This window comes from Pleurodeles waltl, chromosome 1_2, assembly GCF_031143425.1.
Source record: "Pleurodeles waltl isolate 20211129_DDA chromosome 1_2, aPleWal1.hap1.20221129, whole genome shotgun sequence".
Lineage (NCBI taxonomy): Eukaryota > Metazoa > Chordata > Amphibia > Caudata > Salamandridae > Pleurodeles > Pleurodeles waltl.
Window position 1 is genome coordinate 1,145,962,064 of NC_090437.1, and position 15,007 is coordinate 1,145,977,070.

A 15,007-nucleotide genomic window follows, 5' to 3' on the forward strand; every position below is an offset into this window, starting at 1 on the left:
GAGGGAAAGTGTGAACACAATCTTTCAATCTGTCCGTAAAAATACGATTAATAGTATTAAGGATGGGTGGAGGATCCAGGGAGAATACCACTGCCATAATCCATGTTATCTAGTGAACCTGCTAAAACCGAAAATAATTGTTATTTGAGCGTCTGGTACAATGTTCATGTGCTGACAGGGATTTATTACCAGGATCAAGTCTCCAAAGAACACCCCCCCCTCAAGCGTATACACACACACACACCTTTGATCCAAGACAAGGAAATGCTTCAACAATGCTCGTCCTCGACATACCCCGCAACAGCCACATCTCCGCCCACCTGAGACACCTGCACTGGCTACCCGTCAACAAAAGGATCACCTTCAGACTCCTCACCCACGCACACAAAGCCCTCCACAACAAGGGATCCGAGTACCTCAACCGTCGCCTCAGTTTCTACACGCCCACCCGTCAACTTCGCTCCGCCAACCTCGCACTCGCCGCCGTCCCTCGCATCCACCGCACAACAGCAGGTGGGAAATCCTTCTCCTACCTGGCAGCCAAGACATGGAACTCCCTCCCCGCCAAACTCAGGACCACCCAGGACCACCTCGCATTGCGGAGGCAGCTCAAAACCTTGCTCTTCGAGCAGCAGTAACCCCCTCCCCTAGCGCCTTGAGACCCTCACGGGTGAGTAGAGCACTTTATAAATATTATTGATTGATTGAACAATCATTTCGCCAAACTCGATCGTGCATGGCCTACCCAATGCCCAGCGTCACCCTCTCCACACTTTTTGTGGTCTCTGGTAGCCCTATACTGCCACGTCTTAGTCACAAATATGCTGCGAGTATCCTGCTCTCTTGCCTGTTTGTATCACTCCACGTGATATGAAGCACATGTCTCTCTGTGCATATTCCCCCCACTCTGATGCAGTGCTTGCACGTTGGATGCTGCTGAAAGATACAAACAGGTCTAAGGCCCCCTCCACCAAGAGCCTCAGACTGTTTCATTCCAGTGCAATATTGTTTTTATCTCCTCTCCAAAAGGAAGGGGTAGATATTTCCCACCAGTCAGAAAACCAAATCTGCATTTCAGTTGTTTATTTAAGTATACTCCTGAATGAAGACCTTCCACCTACCGCTCCACTGTGCACCAGGTGCTTAGGAAACAATCTATCGGTCATGAGGAAATTCTGGAATCCATTGCCTCCAAAACATAGCTCAAGAATCTTCATAAACAAAATAGATGTATGGGAAAACATGTTTAAGTTGATTTGAAATTAAGGTGAAGAATCTTGAAATGATTGTAAGTAAATAAAATTGTGTTCCTTCTTCACCGAACATTGGAAATTAAATTGCCTCTACGGTTTCCATCTCCACTAAAAATATAATATATCGTGAGACTGCAAGGACAGGCAGAGGCTACTGTACGTTCTTTGCATTACTGTCATTTAACACTGTTGTGGTAGGATAACAACACTGTTTCTCTCCAACAAGACGACAAAACAGTCCCTTTTCTCCTGTGACTGTCTCACAGTAGGTGTGATGAGCAGCCAAATGCTTACTCAAAATGAAGCTGTGAGGTTAGACACAGAGACACAATGAACAGATGAAGTAACAGAAATTAATTTCAGTATCCAAACAGCTCTTTACTTTAGAAGAGCACTTTATTTAAAGGCAAGTAAAATATTCAGAGATAAACACTAATTCCTACACCTTCAGGCCCAGAGATCGGGCCCCAAAAAGTCTAGTTCAGTTTTGGGACCTGTGTCCCTCTTATTCTATGGGGCATATTGGTGTTGCTCTAAACCTTGTTGTCATACTTCGGGCCAAAATGTCATATCGTCAGAATTACTTCAAAGGTACTTCACAGTAACTTCAAAGGACAAAAGTAATTGCCCTGTAATACTCATTTGCAGAAGTTTGTTTTTGATGGACTGTGCTCAGTAATACGCACTGTAGACAAAAGAATATCAAACAATGGCCAATGGTTACACCACTAAAAGACTGAAAAGCTCACCTTTCAGGTAGGCAAATACTTTTTCTTGGGCTCCATGGCCGTGACACAGAGGGGTGATTGCAGACATGTGTCCAGTTATCTCTCATTAGGAGTCAGTGAGCATAATCACTGATGTCCGAGTCTGATAACTACTGCATTATATGGTGGGGTTTGCTGAATAGGGTCCCAATTTGTAGTGAATGTTTCTTTTGATGTTGTTAAGGTTGGAGACCTTTACGTCAGGATCTACAGGTCAAAGGTCCGATTTTCTGGAGGTGGTACATAAACATGACAGACACTAGGAGGAAAGGTGAGACCAGTAGCCACTGGAAACCTGACCTGTGCCAAGGATTCCAACCACACATTCAATCGTTTTAATCTCCAGATCCACAAGGGCATGGAAAAAAATGTCAATGGTTCGTGAATCCATGAGCCTGCTTGAACTCGATGGAACGTCAACCTAGCCTGGGGCATCAAGCCAAGGTTCCTGAAGATTCCGAAGGCTGATTGGAGTGGTAAATAGATGAATACCAGAAGCAAAGGGGTCAGGGATAGAGCACATGCAACCTTCTTGGTAGACAAAGGTGATGCATCCTCCCCAGGTCACGTATGCTGTTGTTTTCAATGTATCTTCCTTTGGGCAGCTGGCTCGGTGACCTCTTGTCATGTAGGTGCTTTCAGCAGCTTGGCTATGGAGGTTGTGAAGAAGATCAAAACTCCTGATAAGAGCGCACCAACTCTTCACTAGTCTGGCAAGATTTCCACAGGTACAGAAAAGCAACGTGTGTTTGGGTTATGTGATTCTGCTCTCTTTCCTGAGATAAGGTACAGGTAGTACATGAAATGGCTCCACATAGTAAGAAATTCAGATCTCAGGCAGGAAATGCACTGGTTTGGTCTCACTGTAGCAGGGATAGTGCAGTAAAAAGGAAGGTGTGAGGATAGATGTAAATGCAAGATTTGTGGCTTTGGACTGGCATTGGTAGCCTCAACATAAAAGTACCCTCTCTCTGGTGTAGCACATCATGTTGAATCCAATGGACACCAACATTCACCCATCAAGGCACACATGTGAAACCACACATTTGCTAAGATGCCTCTTTGCATGCCTCATGAAGAAGGAACAATTATCACCATTTACATGTGAATGCACAGTTTTTACTCAGAGTAGCCAATAGGCAGTCTCCCCAGAGGCTTACAGGTAAACTGTCCTGTATCCTGCATATAGACTCCTAATACCAATGGAAACTCACAGGTAGCCTGTATGAAGAGGACAAAAGTTCCCCTCCCAAAGAGTAGTGCCCTTTGGGTTCCCCCCATCATCAATGTCCCACAGCTGTAAGGAGTACCTCCAGTGGACTTGCATTATTGTGGAGTACCCTGGCCAAAAAACGCACAGCTATCAGAAGTACTTTCAAGGGTAATGTAGTACTGCTTTACAAATTCACACTGAGGACATTTGTCCTAAAACCCATTCATATTTTGTTAGAATTTGCCCACTTCCAGGCACTGCAAATTGAGGGTAGGCACTTTCAGTACTGGTGTTCTATTTCCCACAAACATGCAGTAGGGACATTAGGGGGATTGTTTTCCTGGCATTTTTGTCATGTGTCCGTGGAAGAAATTTCGATTGAGAAATGCAATAATACCCCCACCTTTTAATGTAAGTTTATTTCTGCTTGCTGGTGGAAATTGTTGGCAGTGTGCAAGTCTCGCTGATTCATATCAATCCTAAATAGAATCTGTATGTCAATCACGGGGCAACTTGCCATGGAAATGGCACCATTTCCGTGTATGCCCTTCTCTAAATCAGCCCTTGTGTATGAAGATGTGAGGCGTAATGTAGTATAGCAACACAAAAGGATGATGGACGGAGTCCTGAAACTTTCCAAACACTCACCCTCAGTCACACATCTGGGTTTAATCCATCGTTCTTTTGCTCACCATGCCACCCCAGTTTGGACCCAGCCACATGAAAATCATTCTTGACCGTCCATCCCGAACTGCCATGCCAGGTCCTCCTTCCACTGGAAACAATCATCCTGGGACTGGTTTCCGGGTATCACCCTTCATCAGCCAGGCTAGCTTGAATCCAGTGGCACAGTGAGCACGGGGCACATGTCTGGGCATAACCTTTCCATCATGGTAGTATAGCCTTACGTGGACCATTTAACCATGATAACATTAGCCCAGGCCACTTTGCATGGTGTGTCAATTTAAAAGTAAAAAACACCAATATGAAGATTATTATGCATAGCACCCTAGGTACAGTTTAGCAAATTTCCCACCCAGATTACTCAAGAGAGCCATTTTAGCATGTAAATTGACTCAAACTCTATTGGGCGTGATCAAGCCAATTTGGAACTAAAACCTGGATATAAAGGTACAATATATTTTTAAAAAGGTTAGTGAGTTAATTAGATTTTTGTATAATATTCTCTTGGAAGGCACTGTTCAACTCTAGCAGTATTGATATATATAATAATACAGACAATAGATGACAATGATATTGCAGTGAACATATCATTCTGTGCCTGGCTTCTAATTTACTTTTTTCTTTCTTCATAGGCAATCCCCACTTAAGAACGGGAACAACCACTCACATCTCTATAGATACAACATCTCAAATTACTATAAAACAGCGGCCCCCGCTAGGTTTTGAGGTAAATAAAGAAAATGCACCAATAATTGTTATTTTGTCTTTCTTCAACTAGAGTCCTAAATAGTAAAGCAAAAGGGTTAATAATTCTTACCTAGACTAGAGTACTTTACTAGACAATTTCATTTAAAATGTTCTTAACATTATATTACTATTATATGGGTTTCTCTGCTGCAATCTTTGAACTCTCTTTGCCAGTTATCTGAGCGGTATCCTTCACGGGGATACTGCTGCAGGCAGCTATAAATTTCCTGTTGTCTTCGGGGAAGGAATTATTGGGTCTGTTAACTCCAGACCCATCAAGCCAGACTGCGAGTGGAGCAGAGAGTGCTGTAGGCAGCTGCTGCACTTGGTCCCTGCCGCCCGCGAGGTGCAGCATGAGGTAATAGAATAAGCTACCCCCAGCTGAAGTTTAAGGACCTCTCCTCTCCTGATGCCCCACCAGATGTCAATGATCTGAACTCATGGCACATGTGTGCAGATTTAGGCCTATGTTTCCCTCCAGAAGTGGGGGAAGAGCTGTGTTGAACCCAGTGATCTGGGACTATGTGTTATTCTCCATTTCAGGGGAAATAATTCAAAATCCCCATTAACTGATGAGATGCTACCTGCTTAAGCTGATATTTCTGGCCCAGCTATTTCTCTGCAGAGTTAATACAAGACTCAGAAGAAGAGCTTTTGTATCTATTTACTTTAAAAGGCAACTATAATTGTAAGATCAATGGTTGTACAGACTCTTAAAAATGTGTAGGAATTTTGACCCCAATGTCATACCACAATGTAGTGATAAACGGTTGCAATTCAGTCATTAACAGAGGTTAGCCCCTTGCAACACTAGCAATTATGAATATTCTTGATTCAAAGAACTATGGTATGATGGTAAAAGATAGCGTGTTCGCCACATGCATTTCCATGTTTTCATATTTCTGACCCCATCTCTTACCCTGTGTTCCTGGACTGATTTTCAGTTGAAGTTATTCTTCTATTTCTGTTGTGTTATCATTGTTTTTGAAATATTTCTAATGGTTTACTAACTCAACCTATTGATTTCGGAATTAAGATGAATTAAATTAGAATCAGAAAATGTTGTGGATCTCTAGAATGGAAAGGGACCATAGTCATCAACTCAACATGTTTTTGTTGATAACTGATCTAAGTTTATTATTTAGCTTTAAACTTTTAGCTTTTACCTTTATATTTTCTACTGAATACTAGCTAATTATTTGTATTGATTTATTTCCCCTACATACATCAACATTGCAATCTGCTCTTCTTGTAACCTTTTCTTGTAAAGGTTAGAGACCATATTCCGAGTCAGACAGACCACCATGTTTTACGTTGAAGGAGTAAAATTTACTCCATTCACATAAACCTTCCTCAGACAGCCTAAAGAAGTGTGGGCCATGAGATGTAAGCCATCTGACTGTTTGCACTAATTAGAGAGGTAGGTCAGATGTAATAAACTGGCGTGAGGGACAGCAAGAATAAAAAAATTGCCCCTCCACCACCACTACACCATGGGAGGCATTAGATTTTAGTTTTCCAAAAACAACTTTTGCTAGTGGCGTTTATTTTTGAAAAATAAAATCTTTTGTAGGTATTATGCAAGTGTCCATCAACAATGACAGAAACACATATTTTTCGAATTACATTCTATAAACTGCATTGGCAATGGCTCCTCAAACCCATAGAGATCCCTACAGGGCCAGAGATGACAATTGTAAATTTAGTGGGAGAAGTACATGCATTGTGGCAGACAAAAAGTCCTTCACCACCTTGACTGCCTTTACTCTGCCCTCTAAATTAGGCTCTTCTGGCTTAAATATATAAGCAAACAACTTGATTTTAGTGGTTGTATGACCAATACAGCCGTCCCTCAGAAGGTTGGAGTTTCACAAAGTGACTGCCTGTGGCCCTGCAGTACAAATTATGCCATAAGTTGTGCCTTCTGACTCCAGTAAGGGTAGTTAAACCAGTGCATTAAGGTTCAAAGGCTTACGTAACCATAACATTCATTAACATACAAAATAGAGATTTTTGACTTGTGTTTCATGACTCTCAACCAACAGACCTTCACAAAGTGAGAGATGCACCATTCTTTTGGGTTTTCCAAGCAGCTTGTTTTATTGCAGAATGTTACTTGGCTTTATCCAGTTGTGCATTCTCAACATTAATTCCAGAATTCTTTAAACACACCCCATCAATGCACTTGTTTTAGGCTGAGCTCTCAGCCTTTCCTCAGGATTTCACAGATGCAAAGGGATGGATTGTTGATGTCTGGATATGTATGCAGTAAAGACAAAGCTGCTGCCTAAGTAGGCACCACAGGGCACAAAAAAGGGTAAATATTCACCCACAGGTTTTTAACTTTCATGGGTCTGTTTATATATTCTGGAAATTTACAAAGAGTACCCTTCTTATATCTAGCACCCTCTGATGGTCAATTGAGTCCAGGCATACAACTGGGAAACTTTTGTATATCAGCAGCCATGTTGAAAAATGTCCTCATCCACAATTGTACAGACAGCATTGTGTACTATTGTGCATGACAAGGATTTTCCTACTTGCTTCTGTAAATGAATGCACCACCATCCATTGCTTCAGAAGGTGTCATACACACATAGACTGACCCTATATTATGTCCTATATTTCTTTCACCTTCATTTGAGCAGTGACCCTTAGCATCGCAAGCAAAATATGTACTCCAAAATATATTTCTGATGATAACATTGTGGTCAATCTATAGGGACGATACACATTTCATAGGCCACATTTTTGTATTAAATATGCCACATTTCCACTAAAAATATTTTGTAAATATATAATTATTTTTAAGTTACGAAAATATTTGTTTATATCTCCTACTTTAATCTCATGTATCATGTTTTTATGTTATGCACTGGGGTTTAAGTGAGTAGAGTTATATTTAAAGCGTATATTCATTATCTGTAATCGTATCACATAGTTACTTTGTAATGCTTATTTTTATGTATTTCATGGTGTTTCATTTTGCAGTCATGTATTTATTTTTATTGTTGGGATTTGGTGTTTATCCGGGAATTGCCTGGGCAGTCTTTTACTTAAGATACACATTAATTTATGTTAAGTTATTAATCTATTCATTTTGGCAATTTTAAGTGAATTCATTGATAACATTTTTACGTTTTTTTAAGTTATCAATTTATGTGATTATATATTCCATGTCAAAAATACATTTTGATTACAGTTTTGTGGTATATTGCGTCAATGAGGGTAATTTCCTTGAAGGATTGACTTATAGTCAGTCAAAAAGTAAAATATATGACATTTTTAATTGTAACTATTTGTTTTGTTTATGAAAATCAGTTTTCCTTATCACAACAGTATATTGTTTTCCTCTGAGGTGTGTGTGTTTTTGTGGGTACATGAGAGATTCTGCTTATTTTTTTATCAACTTTTAAATACTTGAATCAAAATGTTGTCATATGTGTAGATATACTTGTACCATTTGTAAAATGATTGTGTAATTTGTAAAATGATTGTGTAATTTGTAAAATGATTCTAATAATTGTTTCATACTTATTAGAAATTTACTTTGGGATTCAATTGCAAAAATACTTTTTAAGGAGATCTTATGTTATTTGAGTTCAGCAAATCTGACCATCTAAGTATACACTTCTCCCAGTGTTTGTTCGACTGGAGTTTTGCTAGTATAGCAGAGGTGCTGCAAAATTTGTTGGAATGGAGTTAGTAAATTTGCCCCTTCACCATATTTGCACTTTGCCTGATGTTTGTTGGACTGGAGTTGGAATAGAAAAATTCGATCTCCCTCTGAATACACTTTCACCAATGTTTGTTAGACAAGAGTTAGAATAGTAACTCTGACGCCATCCCAATGTATGCTATTTCTCTAATGTTTGTTGGACTGCAGTTCAAAAAGAGTACACACCAATATATTTAAACTGAAGTTAGAAATGTAAACCTGCCCCCTCATTTATGCACTTTCCGCAGTGCTTGTTAGACTGGAGTAAAAAACTTTGCCCCCCTTTCCCACAATGTATATATTTATCTCAATGTGTGCAGTATATAGTTAGAATAGTGTATTTGAACTGTTCTTATTTGTTAACTTTATTAACTGCTTGGTCACTATTGATATAGCTTTCACATTAATAGCATGCTAAGTTGGGTGTTATGAATGTGGAGATCATGTCAAAGCAGTCAGGGTAGGGAATCCCTCTGGTGCTGTCAACAGAAGGACTCCTTTTTCCGTTTAAGGTTGAGATACTAGGAAGGAGATTCACCAGCAGCCCAAGGCAATTTTTCTCTTGTTTGTAATGACAATCAGTGTGATTGGCTCACTATACATTAACTTGCATTTGGACAGGAGAGGTATTGCTGCACAGAAAGAAAGCTCCCTTTCTTAAATGTATCTTTCCCTTGAGGACCCTAGAGTGCTGTCCCCAAGCAGGGACCCACACCATTAGGAAACAGTGCTTTTCTTAGGGGGTTAGCATCCCCCAGGGTCATAAACGTTTCTACTGATTCATGGGTACAACCAGTCTTTCTGCTCCCCTAATAAGTAAATGGGGATGATTACCCCCCAAACCCCCCCAGAGGGCAAAAAACCCACTTGCCACCAGGGAATACATTTGTAAGAAAAAAAGGGGGGAGATTCAAGCCCTTATTGTGAGTTTGGCAGTCTTCGGGCAAGACCGCCATGCAAAATCCCACAACCATCCCGCCAGTGTTGGCAGTACAGTGTCTGCCGTATTACGAGTCACAAACACCAAGCCGACAAAACACAGCCAGAAATCCAACACCGCCAGTACCACTGACGGCGAAAGAGCAACTGTCTGTCCGCCAGGGCCGCCACACCATTCCAGCTGCCATAGTATGAGTTACAATTTAGCATAGCGGAACATGCACGGCGGTAAATCATTGGCAGTGTGCACCGCAGCAGGCTAGAAAATCACTGCCAATACAAGGCAACACCAGATTGGACAGCCCAAATACCCCACACCTGACACATATACACACACCACACACACCTGTTCACCACACTATAATACACACCCCTTCACACCCTCACAAACCCTTGTGAGCCAGAGATATATGACCCATGAACCACTGCACATTGAGCAATAATTCACATGTTGCACGCACCCCCACAACAAGCATCCACCCGCACTGCACCTCACACGCATAGCATGCACCCCCACAGCATGTCACGCCACAAGCACCCACGCTTCACTGACAATGAGTTGCAGGTCATGGTGGGCGAGATCATCAGAGTCGAGCCACAACTGATGGGAGAACAAGGCCACGAAACATCAATGGCCAGGAAAATCTAACTATGGCAGAGGATCGTCAATAGGGTGAACACAGTCGGCAGCTACCCACGCACAAGGGACGACATCAGATTAGTTCAATTACCTGTCGGGTCCTACCATGGGCCTTATTGAAACACTTTTCTGGTGCTGTAGTCGAATGCCTGAGAGGTGTCAGTAGCCATGGCAGGTTGGGATAATCCGAGTCACCTGTGTGCACAGAGGTAATAGGCATATTGTAAACTGTAGGTAAGTCCGGAAGGTGGTGTAGAGTGTGCAGAATACAGAGGCACACATATGACACAATACATACCGATGAGACAGGCAGGATCCCTTTGAAGTGGTGTCATCAGGTGTGGGATACTGCTGTTCCACAGTATCTAGGCATTATGCACTGACCCTGGGAACTGGGCAGTCATTTGAGTGATGTGGAGGTCTGCGAGACATACCACCTGAACATTGGTTGAGTAGAAGTTTTTACGGTTCCTAAACACCTGTTCACTCCTCCTGGGTGGCACTAGGGCAATGTGGGTCCCATCAATAGCCCCGATCACATGTGGCACATGTGCTACAGTGTAGAAGGATGCTTTCACAGTGGACAGATTGTCAAGTTGGTGGAACCTGATATAGCTGCCAATATGTTTCAGCAGGGCACATAGGACGTTCTACAAGACGTTATTGAACATGGGCTGGGACATTTCGGCAGCCCAGCCACTTCTAGCCTGAGGCAAGGAAGTGGAGGACTACCAACACCTGTACTGTGGGTGTGATGGCATTGGGATGACGAATACCAGGCCGCAGATCCGGCTCCAACAGCCTCTAGGATCCATGATGGTCAGACAGTTGGGCCGATAGCACTGGATGACGTGACTCTCTTCAAGGGTGGCAAGATTGACCAGGGGCCTGTAGACAGGAGCATTTCTCGCCATCATTCCTCCACTGTACCTAGGAATAGGAGAGAGTGGCAATCATTATGTGCATATAGGACTGTGTGGACACAGCTGAGCTGTGCATAGGTCACTATTAAACATCCATGACGCACCTCATGAACCCCCTCTGTACACATTGTAGAAGTAAAATGGCAGCCTCCTGTCCTGCATGCACAGGACAGATGGAAGTGAGTGAATTCCGCCAGCGTAATATGTCATGGCGGTAGGCGGTCGCAACCGCAGCGCTACTTCTCATTGGTTAACATGGTTGCCTATGGGAGACATGAGCCAATGGCGATCACCGCTGGTGGTGATGGTGATGTCCCCGGTGGCCGTGACTGCCATTTCATGTGCTCATGTTCACTTGACTCCTGGCACTCATCCTGAGTATATCTCCACTGCGTGTGCTGCTTCTGCCACTGGTAGCCAAGATGCCACATGCTGGCCCCAGCCTTCTCACAGGAGGAACTTGAGAAGCTTGAGGAGGGTGTCCTACTAGTTTATGCCCAGTTGTATGGGGCACCAGGGCAGCAGGTGAGTGCACTATGATTGTACTGTCTGTGAGTGGTATGAATGTGGATGGGGACCTTGGGAGGAGGCTGAGAGACTTGTTGAAGGACCTGGCTGAGGGCTGTGAGGACAACTGGAAGGTTGAAATGTGTGTATGTTCAAGGGATGTGTTGTGTCCAATGCAGTCCCTAAGATGTCACGCTACATGACTGTCTCCTTTTCTCCATGTTATCCATGCAGGTGAGCGCCCATCAAAAGTAGGGGATCTGGCATGCCATCGCCAAGCAAGTGCAGACCCTGGGGTCCATGCCCTGCAGAGCACCCACTGCAGGAAGCAGTGGGAGGACCTGCGACGCTGGACAAGGAAGACCGGTGAGGCACAGCTGTGGATGTCCTCGCAACGAGAGAGGGGTACCCATCAGACCCTAACCCCCTTATGTCTCGCATTTTGGCAGTGGCATACCCTGAGGTGGATGGGCGCTTGAGGGCAGCACAGCAGCCACAAGGGGGTGAGTTCACATTTGTACTTAGGTTATGTGGTGAATGATAGGTTCAGCCTGTGCAGTGTGTGAAGGCTGTGAGATGTGTGCTAGGTAGCTACTATATGACTAGGCTTGGGACACATTCAGACCGGATATGCTACTAACATGTGTTCATATGCCATGCAGGATGTGAGTTGGGGTTGACTTTACTGCTAAGTTGCATCGATGACAGGGCAACTGTGTAGTACATGAGCAGGGTCTTAGATGTGGACAGGGTTCCTGCTTCTTGAGTTCACACATATTGTACTTCCAACTATCCAATCAGTGTTGCTGGGGCCATATCGCTATCTGCTGGCATGGGGTGTATGTGTAGCCTGCGAAGTCTGAGGTTTCACATCATACAGCTACATGTGCTTGGGTTATGTGGCTGTTAAACTATGCCTCCAAACACCAGTGGAGTATAAAGTGTGGGTCTAGTGATCGTATAGAGCCATGAGCCACTGGGGTGGGTCAGACATGTGTTGAGGGTATGGCTTTCATCCTCTACAGGATTGAATGTGTGTTGGCATGTGTGAAACTCATGTACATGACTGAGGTGGCACGCATGGGCTGTCATTGCAGTGGCATGTGTGTGTGAAGACATGGCATGTAATGACATCACACTGGAGTATATTGTAGTGACTTGTGTGTGGCTGTTTTGCTGGCATTGACCAGTGGGACGGAGGGCGAGTGGAGCACCACGGGGAGATAGGAACATCTATACCATCATCTGATTCTTCCTCCGATGGTGACTCCCTGGTGGTGGTGGAACCTTCAGGCCCTATGCCTGCACCATCCTTGTCCGCCACCCCTCTTCCCAGCACCGCCCTCCCTGTAGCTCCCCACCCAGTTGCTTGTGCCTGCTCACCCAGGAGGGTGGGCATCTCCTTCGCCGCAGGCACCTCTTCCCCTGCCCCAGTCAGGACTGCTGCCCTCAATGAGGAGACTATTGACCTCCTGAGGTCCATCTCTGTTGGGCGGACAACCATCGTTAATGCTATCCAGGGACTGACATCCCAGATGCAAGAGTCAAATGCATTCCTGGAAGGCATTCATAGTGCCCTATCTGCCCTTCAGAGATTGTTTCAGGCTCTGACATCCTTATTGATGGCAGCCAGTGTCCCTTCTTCTTCCGTCCCCCCTCCAACTACCTGTTCCCACTCCCACATCCCTCTTCCATTTCCCATCCAGACCCAGAGTGCAAGCACAATCACATGCACCACAAACGCCACCACTGCCTTGCACACACCCACCATCCAGATGCACACACATCAACATCCACTACCTACCCTGACTCCCCCACTCGCTCCCCCCTCACAGTCACATCGCCACTCACACATGCAGACACCACACCATCAGTCCCAGGTCCAGACACATGTCCTGTCACTGCCACGGTCACCACAACAGCAGACCCCCATGTCTGCACCCCATACACCAAGAGCCGTATTTATAGGCCCCTACAGCCACAGGAACGTCACTTTTAGAGACGCTTCTGTGGCACTAAGCACAGCGCTGTATTTACAAGGTGGTGATAAGCCACTTTTTGTGGCTTAACGCCACCTTGTAAATACGGCCCCTTCCCACACAGCACTGTGCGTGGAAGGGGCGTGCAATGGGTGTTGCTGTGGGTGAGCCACAGCAACACCCATTGCATTTTGATGCTGCCTCTGATTTATGAAATCTCGTAAACCTGAGGCAGCGCCAAAATCTAAGGCCACCCCAGGGGTGGTGTTAATAAGGCGCAACGAGGAGAAATACTTTTATTCCTCCCCGTTTTTTGCTTTTTCTATGCATGCTGCATTATGCAGCACGCATAGAAAGAGCAAAATGCCAGAAATGATTGTTTATGTGTGGGAAGTTGTCCCTTCCTGCACATAAACAATCATTTGAAAATGACGCTTTGGCCCTTCTGTGTGTGCTGCATTGTGCAGAACACACTGAAGTGCCAAAGCGCCATTAGTGATTGTTTATGTGCGGGAAGGGACACCTTCCTGCACATAAACAATCACACCCCTCAATGAAATGATCCTTACACGATGGTGCAAGAATGCCTGAGTTGGCGCTGGCAGCTAAATTTAGCGCCAGCGCGGGGGGAACGCAGGGGTGTGCCATATTCCCTCAAATACGGGACATTCTAAAGTGATGCAGCGCGATGCTGCCAATTTTGGCGCAGCACCGCGCTGCGCCACTTTTCTTTAAATCTGGCCCCAAATCTGCACGCACCACAACAGTAAACACAACCACATGCAGCACATCCACCCTACCTGCACACACCACCCCAACATTCACTCACACATCCCCTCTGCCATCTCCCAGTGTCTCCTCCACTCCTCCTCCCAGTACACCGTTACACCCACACTCATCCACCCAACACACACCCAGCACACACATATCATACACTCACGCACGCACCAGCACACAAACCACATCTACGTGCACACCTATCAACCATCCCCTCTCCCTCCACTCCCAAACGCCTAACCCAAGACCTACCTGCAGCCCCTAAAAAGAGATTACTGCATGAGTTTTCCCTGTTCCTGTCTCCTGGTCCAGTCCCTGTTCCCCCCAAATGCCCTGCTACTCTTCCCAGACCCCTCCCTTCCACCTCCCTGGACAAGGCTAAGTTGTCCCCTCTAAAGCAGGACAGTAAGGGGGGAAGCCTGATAAGAAGAGGAAGGACCCCCCTTAACCCTGATCACACACACCCCCACCACCCCATCCCTAAGGTTCCTGCATGCACATTGATTCCCCTGCCCTGTGGAGGTCTGCACATTGCAGTTAGCAGTCAAGTTGGGCAGTCCTCACATGCCCAGTGTGCCCGGGACATTTGGACAATGATGCACTGGCCCTTGTTGCATTTTGTATATAGTTGTTGTCATTACATTTTTTAATAATAATAATATTAACCTACAACAGCAACATTGGTGTCAATGCTTCATTGCTTGTCCTGGCTTTCCTCGCACATGTATGTATGATGACTGTGCGTTTGTGCGTGTGTGTGTGTGTACTAATGTCCTTCCCTCCAGTGTGTGCTAAGATGGGGTACTTACAGCTGGTGTCTATGTTGGCGTCGCTGGTCCTGGATGTCAAGGGCCAGCAGG